Below are 12,645 nucleotides of genomic sequence, written 5' to 3'. Positions count from 1 at the left end.
AAATGACTTGTCTAAGGCCACATAGGGTGTTAGTGGTAAAAATGGCCTGGAAGCCAAGGGACTGACTCTACTAAAGTTTCTTTATTAATCCTAAAAGTTAGTTTTTTTATGTCAAAACAGTTTTAAGAATTCCTTTAGTCAATAAAGACTTCCAGTTTTTTTTTCTCTCTCTTTGTCTATTTCTCGTACACACACACACACACACACACACACACACACACTCACATATACTGTATATATAACACAGCTAATACTCCAAGCTTCAAATTACATTACAATAGAAGAGTAAACTGCCAGGTCCAACAGGGCCAACCCCAGATCACATCATGCTGGAACAAAGAATCAGGTAGAAGACATGGAAAAGAGGAGAGGGGTCTGGGGGCCTTGCTATGGCAGAACCACAGATAAAATAACCCTAGAAAGAGAAGTTAACACTTGAGTGAAAAATAATGAGAACAACTCAGAGGAGGTAGCTGAAAAGACTGGTTTCTGGGGAATTGAATGGAAGGGCTTGACTGTGGGAAACTGATATAGGGTTAAGCCTCGGACTGACCTGTTGGCAAATTCACAAACAAGTCCCAGCTTAGAGGGCACAGTCCTCTTAGCATAATTAGGCTTGACCTTATAACACTCCCTAGATCTTATCTGGGAAGCTAATGGGCTGAGGAAGTGCAGGAAGTGTAACCATGGTCAAAACAAGTGAAACTCACAAGAAATGTGTAACTATGTTAATCACTACCTTGTTTACCTCTCACTATAAAAAGCTTGGTGAGGCCTGAGCACAGTGGAAGTCCTTCTCCTTGAGTTGGACTTGCCCGCCTGGTCCCCCAATATTCCCAAAGTATCTCGTGTCTTTTCTCTTTAATTTGTGTGCGGCTCCGCTTCCAGATACTGAACCCTGAACCACGTGGGACGTGGAGGGAAACATTTAGACACTTGACAGTGTGTGGAACAGGGATTGGCAATGTGGGAAAGGCTCCATCTCTGGAGGAGAGGACACCACAGGGCAGGGTGCTTTGGAAAGCTGGTTAGTGAAGAGAAACAAGGAAGTGAGAGTGTTCTGCAAAACAAAAGTGAATCCCTCAAATCAGAAGATATATCAGTCATCCCCCCCCAAAGTGCCATCAAGGAAAGAAGCTACACTTTTTTATACCAACAGAAGAGGGTGCTCTTGAACTAAGAAACATTGTCAGCCACCCTTTGTCAGCTATAATTGTGCCTACATATAACTGTATATATATATAAACACTTTAAAATGAATAGAAAATGGCAGATAATATTTGTACAAGGCCACTAGAAAAACAAAATATGAGAATCCACACATCTTAGCAGTTGCAAATGCTCCTATCAACATCAAACACGAAACAGAAGACAATCTTAACACCTAAACTGAATAAAAAATCCCAAGACAAGCATTTGAAAATATGAAACAAAAATTTACATCAGGAGTTCCAAATTTAGAACAGAAATAGAAAAAAAGAGTGAAATAAGAGTTGAATGAACTTAAGAAAAAAATGAAAGAAAAAGACAAAATCATCTTAAAAATAAAAGCTAAATTACAAGATACTCATAGAATAATATATTTGACTGAAAATATAAGAGACATTGAGAACAGTCAGGAAAAGAGCCAAGAGGGTGAAATTTAAGTAAGGAACAATGCAAAAAGGATCAGAGAGAAAATAATTGATAGAAGATAGGTTCAGAGGAGTCTGAAAAAGACTAGTTTTAAAATAAAAAACATTAATACTTCAAACTACAATTTTAAAAAAAATTCTAAAATGAAGACTTGCATCTGAATCTTTAAAGGGCCCACAGTTTTCAAAATAAACCTGCAATGATGAAGTACAAGACATGTGTTAGGAAAATATTAAACTTTATAAATAAGAAAACAATTCTCTAGGTCTCCAGACAAAAAGACAAAATCACTTACATAAGAAAGAAAATCAAGTAAGCATCAGACTTATACAAAATAAGGAAACAATGGAGTTGCATTTTTTGAGAAACTAAAGGAAGTGTGATTTGAATATTTTTTATTGTAGAATAGCTCATTTGTATGGATCAAGACTATAAGAAGCAGTTTTCTGTGTGCAAAAATTCAAAGAACATTCACTATTCCTCTGTGAGGGATCTACTTGAGGGTGAACATTATTCAACTAAGATAGGACCAGGACTGGAAACTTTGGCAAATGGACTTTTGAATATATTTCAGTGTAAACCTATACCGAAAACAAGGATGGGGACAAGAGTGGAGGAACAGTATAACTGTGGTATGTCATGACAATACTGGATACTGGAATAAAACATTGTTGCATAGGTAGTGAGAGTAAACAACATCATTTAAAGCAGAAAAACCAATAAGTAGAGGGAAAATAAGAAAAAAGGAAGTAATGGCATTAGGAAAGGTATTAGTACAAAGGTAACTACTACAATGAAAATACAAACCTTTCTAAATACCAAAAGAAATATAAAATGAGGACAGAAAACAGTACATACAATTTCACACAAAATATGAGCTGAAAGCAAACACATCAGTCACATTAATAAAATATATTTTTCATATTATTATAATGTATTAATAAGTTTATTGATACATTGCATAACTCTCTCATTAAAAATATTTTCAAATTGACTTGCAGCAAAAAATCAATTCTATGGGATACATAAGAGATACACTTACAATAAAGCAGTTCAGAAAGGCTAAAAATAAAGAGATTGACAAAGATATTCCAGAAAAATTGAAACAATACAATAAATAAGGGTATAAAGATATAATCAACAATCAATAAAGAAGGTATTATGGCTGTATATCAAATATGAAACCTTGATCATATAAAAAATATAACCTATTTTTAAAGCACAAATAGAATGTTCTGGGTCACAAAGAAAATCTTAGAAAGTGCTGTAAAACAGAAATTAATAAAAAAAATTTAAAAAAGGTCTTTCTACCTAGAAATTAAGCAATAATAACAACAACAAATTTATGTTGAAATACTATTGGATAAAAGTAGCTATATAAACTTAAATCACAGAGTTAGCAAAAAATAAATTATAATGAAAAATATGAGCATCAGGTTTTATGAGTTATAATTAAAGCAATAATCTGAGGATAATTCATGGTCCTAAATACTCGAATTAATGAAAAATAATTAAAATAAATGTTTAATTCCTCATTTAAAAATATTTAAAAAATCTCATAAAGTAAACCAAAAGAAACACAGGAAAGGAAATAATAAAGATATAAAAAATAAATTAATGTGGTAGAAAACAATGAAAGGAGTAGAACTAATAAATAAATCAAAATGTGCTTGTTCTAGAGAAAAAGTAGAATAGACATACCAATAGCTTACCTAGTTTAAAAAAAGGCAAAGCACAAACATACAAAATAAGGAAAGCCTGGATGGAAATAACCATTGCAAAGTTTAAAATAAATCATAAGTGGACTACTTTGCAAAAGTCTATGTAAAAACATTGGAAAACTCTGAAACATTTTATTCTCTATGAAATGTAATTATCAAAACATAGCATTTAATATAGAAAGTTTAAACAGATTACTCTCCAGGGTGGAAAAAGATGGAGAAACTTTTCAACAAATTATTCCATATAGAAACACTAGCCCCAGGTGATAGCACAGGGGAATTCTGCAAACCTTTAAAAATCAAATAATCTACATGTTTCATAAATTGTTCCAGAAGATAATAAATGAAGGTGATCTTCCAGAATTTTAAGGAATTAATGTAAGGTTGATGCCTAAATCTAATAAATTAATAATAACAATGATAATAATATTGTAGTGAATAAGAAACTACAGACTAATCCTATATAATAAAAGACTAATATGCAAATCGACTGAACAACAGAATGACAGGTGGAATGACCAGTCTCTGATGCGCACTGACCACCAGGGGGCAGATGCTCAATGCAGGAGCTGATCCAAGCCTGCAGGCCCCAGGCCAGCCAAGGTGGGTGCCAGTTGGAGAGCCCCCTTATTTCCCTGCTGGTCTCCCTGCAGAGGGGCGACCAGTGGCAGTGGTGGGGGACAGGGCTGGCCAGCAAGCAGGCCAGCACTGCCCTCAATTGTCCCGCTGGTCACCCCACAGATTGGCCCTGATCACCAGCCAGGCCTACGGACCCTACCCATGCATGAATTTCATGCACTGGGCCTCTAGTTTCTTTTATAACTATTGATGCAAATCTTAAGTAAAATTCTAGTGAAAAGAATCAAAAACCACATTAATAAAATAAAACTTAGGTAAGAAATTTCAAGAATGCAAAGAGTTTCAACATGAGGAAATCCATTAATGTAATTCACCTTATTAAGAGGAAGACAACCTAAGAGGAAAAACTCATTTGTAATTTCAACAAAAGGTACAATTTAAAAAAATGCAAACTCTAAGTGAGTAAAATTTCAAAATGCATCATGAAGTGTCAGAGGTAAATGGTTATCTCCATATTATGTAAAGTATTTTTAAAAATTAAGAAATAAACTTCAAATCACCAATTTCACAAAATAATGGGAAATTAATCTTTAAACACATGAAAAGATGCTCAACTGCACTCATAATAAAAGTAATGCAGATTAAAACTGTACTTTTCTCATAGCTTGAATTGGAAAAAATTCACAAGTTTAACAACACTATTAGTGAGGCTGTGGAGAAACAGGCCATATTAGCTTGTTAGGGCTGCCATAACAAAACACCACACACTGGGTGCCTTAGGCAACAGATATTTATTTTCTCATGATTCTGTAAGCTGGGAGTCCAAGATCAAGCTGTTGGCAGGTTTGATTCTTCACTGGCAGATAGCTGCCTCCTCACGGTAGAGTCTTTCCTCAATGCGTATACATCCCTAATGTCTATTCGAGTATCCAAATTTTTTCTTCTTAAGACACCAGTCAGATTGGATTAGAGTTTACCTTCACAGCCTCATTTTAATTTTACCACCCCTTTAAAAGCCTTATCTCCAACTACAGTCATATTCTGAGTTACCAGGAATCAGGACTTCAACATATGAATTTTGGGGGATAAAATTCAGCCCAAAACATTGGCACGTACATTGCTAATAAAAGTTAAATGATCTAATTTATTTAAAGGGAAATATGGAAATATAAACAAAAGTACCTGTGCAGCTTTTACCCTTTGACCCAGCAATCTGACCCCCATAGCTTTACCCTGAAGCTAGCCTTCAAAAAAAACCCAAAAAACATGTGCACAAGGTTACTCATCAAACTATAATTTGTAAAAATAAAATAATGAAAAAAACATAAATACCAATACATAAAATATTGCTTAAATAAGGTATGGTATACCCACACATTTCAAAAAGAATTGAGGAAGATCTTTATTACTTGTTTAGAGTTATTTTCAGGATGTTTCAAATAAAAATAAAAAGCGAAAAAGAGTATATATGTAGTAGGCTACTTGTTATGTAATAAAAGAATGGAAATAAGAAAGAAGAACACATGCACACATTTATTTTTGAGAAAAAGAAACAAGGGAAGAATAAACCAAAAGTTAATAAAAAGTTTGCCTGCATAACAGGTGTGGCGTGGGAGTGAGAAAAGGATAGAGATGAGGAAACAGTGACACTTTAACAAAAATCCTTACCTGAGGATATTTTCCCATTGATTTTTAGAGAGAGTGGAAGAGAGAGGGAAAGCCAGAGAGAAACATTGATGTAAGAGAAACACATCAATTTGTTTCCTCCTGCATGTGCCCTGACCAGGGCCTGGGCTGGGGAGGAGCCTGCAACCAAGGTATGTGCCCTTGACTGGAATCGAACCCGGGATCCTTTGGTTCACAGGCTGACACTCTATCCACTGAGCAAAACAGCCTAGGGCAACAGTGACACTTTTGTAAGAATACCTTTTTAAATAGTTTTGACTTTTAAGTTATGATAAAGTTATGAATATTCAAAATAAGATTAAATAAACAAGGGCAATAAAACCTGTAATTTTACCAAAAGGAGAAACAAATGAATCTTATTGTATAAGCAATTGATAACAGAAAAAAAAATTAACCCAACTAAGTGAACACAGAACTCTGACTGCATATGCTTAGTGGCATATAATCTAATGGCAAAAAAGAATTACAAAAATGTAGACATTACTTGGTAGGTTTGTTATAGGTTGTGGTATTGATGTAGCAATTCCCACACTACTTTGTGCAAATTGTAGGAGAAGATGAGTCAACATTGGCTGATGTTAGGACTCAGTTTTTTTTTTTTTTTAAGTTATTAGAGAAGGGATCTACAGACATGGAATGGGAGGAGATGAAGAACTCTGCATTGGATTTTAAGGTATCAAAATGACCTCATGATTTAAACTTATACTTCTTAGCTCTGTTCAATTAGCTATGAGGAAAATACAAGTTGCATCTGGAATATTACTAGTATATTGTTCTACAAAGCAAAAAAGATATGTTCAAAACCCAATGGAGACATACCAAATGAATAAAGGAACCAGCTTGAAGAAGTTACCACTGGCTGGATTAGGAAAAAATTGAGCATCAAAACTATATATATATGGCAAGTGACCAGAATGACCAGAATGACCAGAACAACTGGAACGACTAGTCGTTATGATGTGCACTGTGGCTGGCCAACCAGCCTGATGAGGGCAGGGCTGGCCAGCCAACCTCCCACGGCCCCTCCCTGCAGCCGGCCAACCGGCCAGCCCCCAGTCGGCCCCGATCGGGGCAGGCCAGCCAGCCGGATCTTACCTGTGCATGAATTTGTGCACTGGGCCTCTAGTAATTATAATAATGTCTTTTATTGCATTTAATTAAAAATAATGATATTTAAAAACAAACAGTGAAATAAAACAAAATGGGGTGGGAGGGTGAAAAAGAGCTCTTCTTTACAGAAAAATGCTAATGGAATGTAGAAGGAATGATAGAATTAGAAAATAACCGTTTTATCACCATTGATATAATGATTGATTCAGGGAAGTATCAACAATGAATACTAAAGTCATTTGGTGAAAGGTTATTGAGTAACAAGGTATAAATGCAGTCTTAAAGTTTAGCCTCACAAATTATTTCCTAATTGCAAAAGAAAGGTACTTTGGAAGATATCAGTTGGACATCATCTTAACCAATAATCAAACCACATTACCCATAATGGGATAATCTGAAATTATATGTTTCCTGATATGGTACACCAAGGGTATTGTAGAATCTCACTCTTGTGAAAGAAAAGAAAAGTGACAGAATTGCTAATGAAGAATAAAGGGACACAACAACTAACTGTAATCTATGATATTAGATTTGAACTTTCATTTAAAATAATTAACCATTAAAGACCTTATTAAGTTAACTGGAAAAATTTGAATATTTATTGTATATTAAATAATTTTATGGCATTAATGTTAAATTTCTTGAGAGTGATCATGATATTATGGATATATAAGAAAAAGTCCTACAAAGAAGAAACTGGTATAGGAGGTTACTTAGAAAGAAGGAGGAACATACAATGATAAAAATAGAAATGGAGCCCTAACCGGTTAGGTTCAGTGAATAGAGCATCAGCCTGCAGACTGAAGGGTCCCAGGTTTGATTCTGGCCAAGGGCATGTACCTTGGTTGCAGACACATCCCCAGTGGGAGGTGTGCAAGGGGCAGCTGATCGATGTTTCTCTCTCATCGATGTTTCTAACTCTCTATCCCTCTCTCTTCCTCTCTGTAAAAAAAATCAATAAAATATATTAAAAAAAAACACAAACAGACATGGAAGGTTCACTCCTCCCAAACATCTCTCTCTAAAGTATGGATTAATGGATGCATTTTGGTGCCATTCATTAAAATATCTAAGAGTGCATACTGTGTTGTGATATCTGTAAGACATTCATAAGGAAACTTTAATTATACCATTAGAAAGGTTTTTCTAAAAGTCAGGAATTGAATTAGAGACAGAAATTTCAAGCTGAGCAATTATAGGTACAGAGGTGATAGCTGAGGCCAGGGTGGGAGATGAAATTTCCCCAGAAAGTAGAGGATATACCATGGGATGAGAATAGGATACTGGAAAACATCAGCAATGCTTGAAAATCCTTTTGTCCTATCCATCCTCCATAGGAGCTCATTCCATGTTATTGGAGCTTCAAAAATATGGCTTCACTATCAATATCAGTCAGGTCCTACCAGGAAACAAGTCACTGAGATGGTCTGGGACTAGTGAAGGGACTGCTTCAGTAGTGTCAGAAGGGTTAAGGAAAGAAAGAAGTTCAGGCACTCAGAGAAAAATAAAGACTTCTGAGTGAAATGAAGTTGTTGGTTTTTTGTTGTTTTTTTTGAGTGCGGTCTACTAGAGAACTATGAGACAAGTCAAATAATTATTATTCTTTTGGAATGAGTGTTTGAAAGAGCTCTAGTTTTATTCTTCTCTGTCAGGTTCCAGAATGCATGATGCTAATTTTCAAGGCTATAACTAAGCTGGGTTCTTCTCTATAAAGTCTTTCCCTTTAGCTCTGGTTGGTGCAGCACTCTTAACTACCTATGATCACCCAAACCAAATAAATTTTTTTTCAAATATACACTAAAAAATTTAATATGCTTTAGTTTATCTTTTAGCAGCAGCATTTCATGTTCCAATTACCCCCCCCTTTCCTTCTAGACATTAAAATCTCTCTATCCAGTCTCTATCATATTAGAAAGAAAGGCTGACATACTAATATACATCAAGAAGACAGTCACTGAAAGAGATTACTGTCATGTCCTCTAGGTAACATTTGACGTGACTGTAACTTTCAATCTTTAACTTGAAAGAGCAACCAATTGAGATTCCTGGAAGGTGTGTGGACTAGATATTTTTTAGCTACCATTTTATTACCTTCCACTCTGTACCAACTCTACACTAGATACTTTAAGTACAGTGTCCATTTAATCTTCATGGTAACCCTACGAAGAAGGTATTATTCCTATTTTGTAGGTGGTAAAACCTTGTTGCTCTTAAAGATGAGTGATACAGGTAGTAAAAACACAGGGCTACAATTTGAATCCAGGTCAGTCTGATTTAAAAACCTTAAGTACCCCGCGTATGACAGCTTCCCTGCTGGAGGCCATTCAGACGGAACAACTCATGTCAAGGACAATGTGGTGGGAATTCACGTCGTTGGCCGCATTGCATCCCATTTTCATTCTAGTCAGATAGTTGGTCTCTTCCAAACCCAGGAATTCCCTTCTTTAATCAATTTTTATTTCTCTTTCTGGATTTCAAATTATTATTAATTTTCCCCATTTTGGGACTGAATTGACAAGCGAAACCTCAGGCCTTTTTCTTTTGATGGTATATGTTGCTCAGAGACCAGGGAGAAACAACTAAAACCACTGTTCTACTAGAAATTATACTTGCATGAGTCTTGAAATTAGTGAATGTTTAATAGCTAAGTAGCCCAGAGTAGAGTTCTGGATGAAATGAAGCGACACAAATAACACAGCGATCTCAATGGAAAGGCGGAAGAACACCCTTACACCCTTCTTTTCCCCTCCATATGTTGTGAGTTGTGGGACTCAAGGGGAAGATACAGTGTGCCTTGAGGAGTGTGGGGGAAACATGAGCTCCAGGAATGATGTTTACGAGCACTCTGATCTTAATGAAACACCAGGCTGGGAAGGTGGTAGGCACGAGTCAGGAAATTCTAAGGCCTGGCTGGAGCTGCAGAGGGAACAGCTACAGCCTGATTACCTGTGGATGGGGTATCTGTGAACAGGTCAGGATCACCCAGCATCTTCTCTTAGCATTTATCCATCTGGGCAAGAAACCAGGAGCAGGTGGACTATAAATCAAGGTTCTCCGTCTCTGTCTTCAATATGTTGATGAGGTTCACGCCCAGGCAAAGAAGGGATTAGATGTTTGAATTTGCCTATGATATTACAGAAAAATCAAAAGTCAAATTTATCCGAATAATAATTGCTTTCATATTAGTTGTGACTCTTCTTTCATCTACTGATGATTGAAGTAAATAATTGAGTTGGCCAAAAGCAATCTTAATTTCCACATTAGGGTTGAAGTAGAATAAAGACACAACTATGGGTGAGCATATGGACTGTGTGAACTTTGGTCATATTCTGCAAATATCCCCATGACCCATGCCATCAGTGTGCATGTTATGAGGCTCTGTTTGCCTGTATAGGATTCTATTTCCTGACATTTTTCTCTTTTTCACCCTATTCCAATAGTCTTTATAAATGAACAGTATCGCCTATACATTTAGATTGTAGCAGAGGGGAAGAGAGCCTCTCAGAGATCCAGAGGAGAGAGAGGCCACTGGGGAGGACACTGGGACCAGAGACCCACACAGTGCTCAACACATAACTGGAGTTGGATCTCAGTCCATATTTCTTGACTTTTCACAAAATGGTGGTTATTGACAAGAACTAAATACATGGCGTGGCAATATGTTTGATCAAAGTTAGAATGTTTTGGCTGTGGCAAAATCTGGGGGCAAAATTGAAATCCTGTCTTGCTCCCCTGATTAAAGCCAGTGAGAATAGTTTCTCATTGTGGTTTCTGAGATTCAAAGAAAAGATGAATTCAAGTTATTTATTACACAAGTTTCAGAGGTTCATGGGCATTTAACAGTTCCCACCAAGTTGGATTTTGATGGGTTAAGTGTAAGTGAAACAGGAACATAAGGATTAAATTTCCTCTCCAATACACATGGGTTTTAAATGAAGGGGAAAAGGTGCTTGAGGCACAATGCATTTATTTGCCAAATCTCCAAACATTCAAGAAATAGTTCAAGATGTCTCAGTAAATCCAGCCAGCTGCTCAAGCTCTCTCTCCCTGGAGTGATCGTCTGCACATACATGCTGATGTGCACAGAGAATGATGCCCAATCTTCTGTAATTTAAGTTTTAGATCTTCTGGTCTCTGATACAGATAAATCTAAATTCCCAGATGGCCTAATGTTCAAGTTTTAGCAATCTTTCCCCCAAAATATATGCTAAACTTCCTTAGCCCATCTTCCCTTACTCAATGTTTGCTCAAATACACATCCTTATGAGGCAAAGAAAATTTGTATTTACCAATTTCACAATTATTTAGATCCAAAGCATTTACTTTGTCTCCTGTTTACATGCGGTAGCCTATTAATAATCATTTGTTGGTTCGAGGTGAGACCAACAAAAGGTGAAAATGTGGTTCAATTTCCCTGAATCTAAATCTAAATATAGAGGCTGAAGATAGAGAAAGATAGGAGAACATGGATATAAGTTGAATTCTTTTTCAGGCATCTGGCAGTGAAGAAATGGGAGAGAAGATACGAGGTGCAGAGCTGGAGAGAAGATAAGCCCACCAAAACTTTGCTGAGTCTACATGTCCTATCCTATGACAACCAGATGGGAACAAATGGTTCCACCAATATAATTTGTTTTGTCCAATTTATATGATGAAAGGTAAGAATGGGAATTTATTGTTTCTATTTGCATGTGTACTGAACTTGGTGTAATGTGATAACACACTGATCATGTTTGAATCTACTATGGTCATGTCCTGCCACCACTGTGGTGTTGGCAGGATTTAGATATGGAGTAGGTATGGGTGAAGGGTGAAAAGAGAGAAGGTACTTTCAAGATATAAGCCTGCACCTCTGATTGAGGTGTCATTACTGAAGCTGGAAAAAGGAGGTGAGGTAATCTATATATATAAAAGCCTAAGTGACCATTATGACCAGACAACTGACTGGTAGCTATGATGCGTACTGACCACCAGGGGGCAGATGCTCAATGCAGGAGCTGCCCCCTGGTGATCAGTGCGCTCTCACAGCCAACCTCCTGCAGTCCTTCCCCCTGGTCAGCCAGCCCCCATCGGCCCCAATTGCCGGCCAGGCCAAGGGACCCCACCCATGCACGAATTTGTGCACCGGGCCTCTAGTATTAGATAAAGATGGTACCTTGAGGAGCCATGTCAGTAGTGCATATTTATTTTGGAGTTGTGTGCATTCTGATGCTACTTTAAAAACCATGGTGATTTAAATCATATGTAAATGAAGCTATCCTAAATTCCTATTCCATTTTCTAAGAAAAGTACAACTCCCTTGCTATGATTAGGGTAGTACAGATAAAATCACAGCAAGTTAAATATTTATGGTCACTGCCATTCCTGGCTTCTTACTTCCCTTGGATTCTTACTGCTCTCTGTTCCTTGGGATTTCTTTTATCTTTATTCACTCATTGAAACATGGAACTATACTTATTTCTTTAATTTTAATAACAATGAAAAAATATTCATATTAGACCTTCATCAACCCCCAAAATTTAGATTTTCATAAAATCTACATTTACAGAGTATTTGGTAATTTTTCTGTGTTGTTAATATTTAGGTCTAAACTTTACTTTCCAGGTGAAAGACTCAGTCATCACTTTATATTGACTACTTAAATAAGATCTGATTGAGTTCCTAGAGAGATAGCATTTTATTCCTGAGTCTCACTCCAAGTAGGGAAAATGGAGTGATATTGTCATTGTTCCAGTTATGGATGTTAAAGTAGAGGAATGTATATTGAATAGAGAAAGCCAGAGGATAGTGTGCCTGGCCATTTAGCTGTCCAGGGCTGTTGATTTCTCAGGACCTTATTTCTGAGTTTTATTGCTGATTTTGGTACTATCTAGCTGTGTAACCATAGGCAGTCATGTAGCCTAGGTCTCAGTTC

General features: G+C 36.5%; 1 long non-coding RNA gene across 1 annotated transcript in view; it reads left to right on the top strand.

The window, feature by feature from the left end:
- Positions 1-12,645, top strand: part of LOC132237926 (uncharacterized) — a 137,587-nt gene that overhangs the window by 15,947 nt on the left and 108,995 nt on the right. The window contains exon 2 of the long non-coding RNA XR_009453695.1: positions 11,224-11,389. This is a non-coding gene — a long non-coding RNA (uncharacterized LOC132237926). The remainder of the gene's footprint in view (positions 1-11,223; positions 11,390-12,645) is intronic.

Source organism: Myotis daubentonii, chromosome 7 (genome assembly GCF_963259705.1).
Source record: "Myotis daubentonii chromosome 7, mMyoDau2.1, whole genome shotgun sequence".
Classification (NCBI taxonomy): domain Eukaryota; kingdom Metazoa; phylum Chordata; class Mammalia; order Chiroptera; family Vespertilionidae; genus Myotis; species Myotis daubentonii.
Note: the sequence above shows the minus strand (reverse complement) of the source record. Positions and strands in the feature narration are given on the sequence as shown.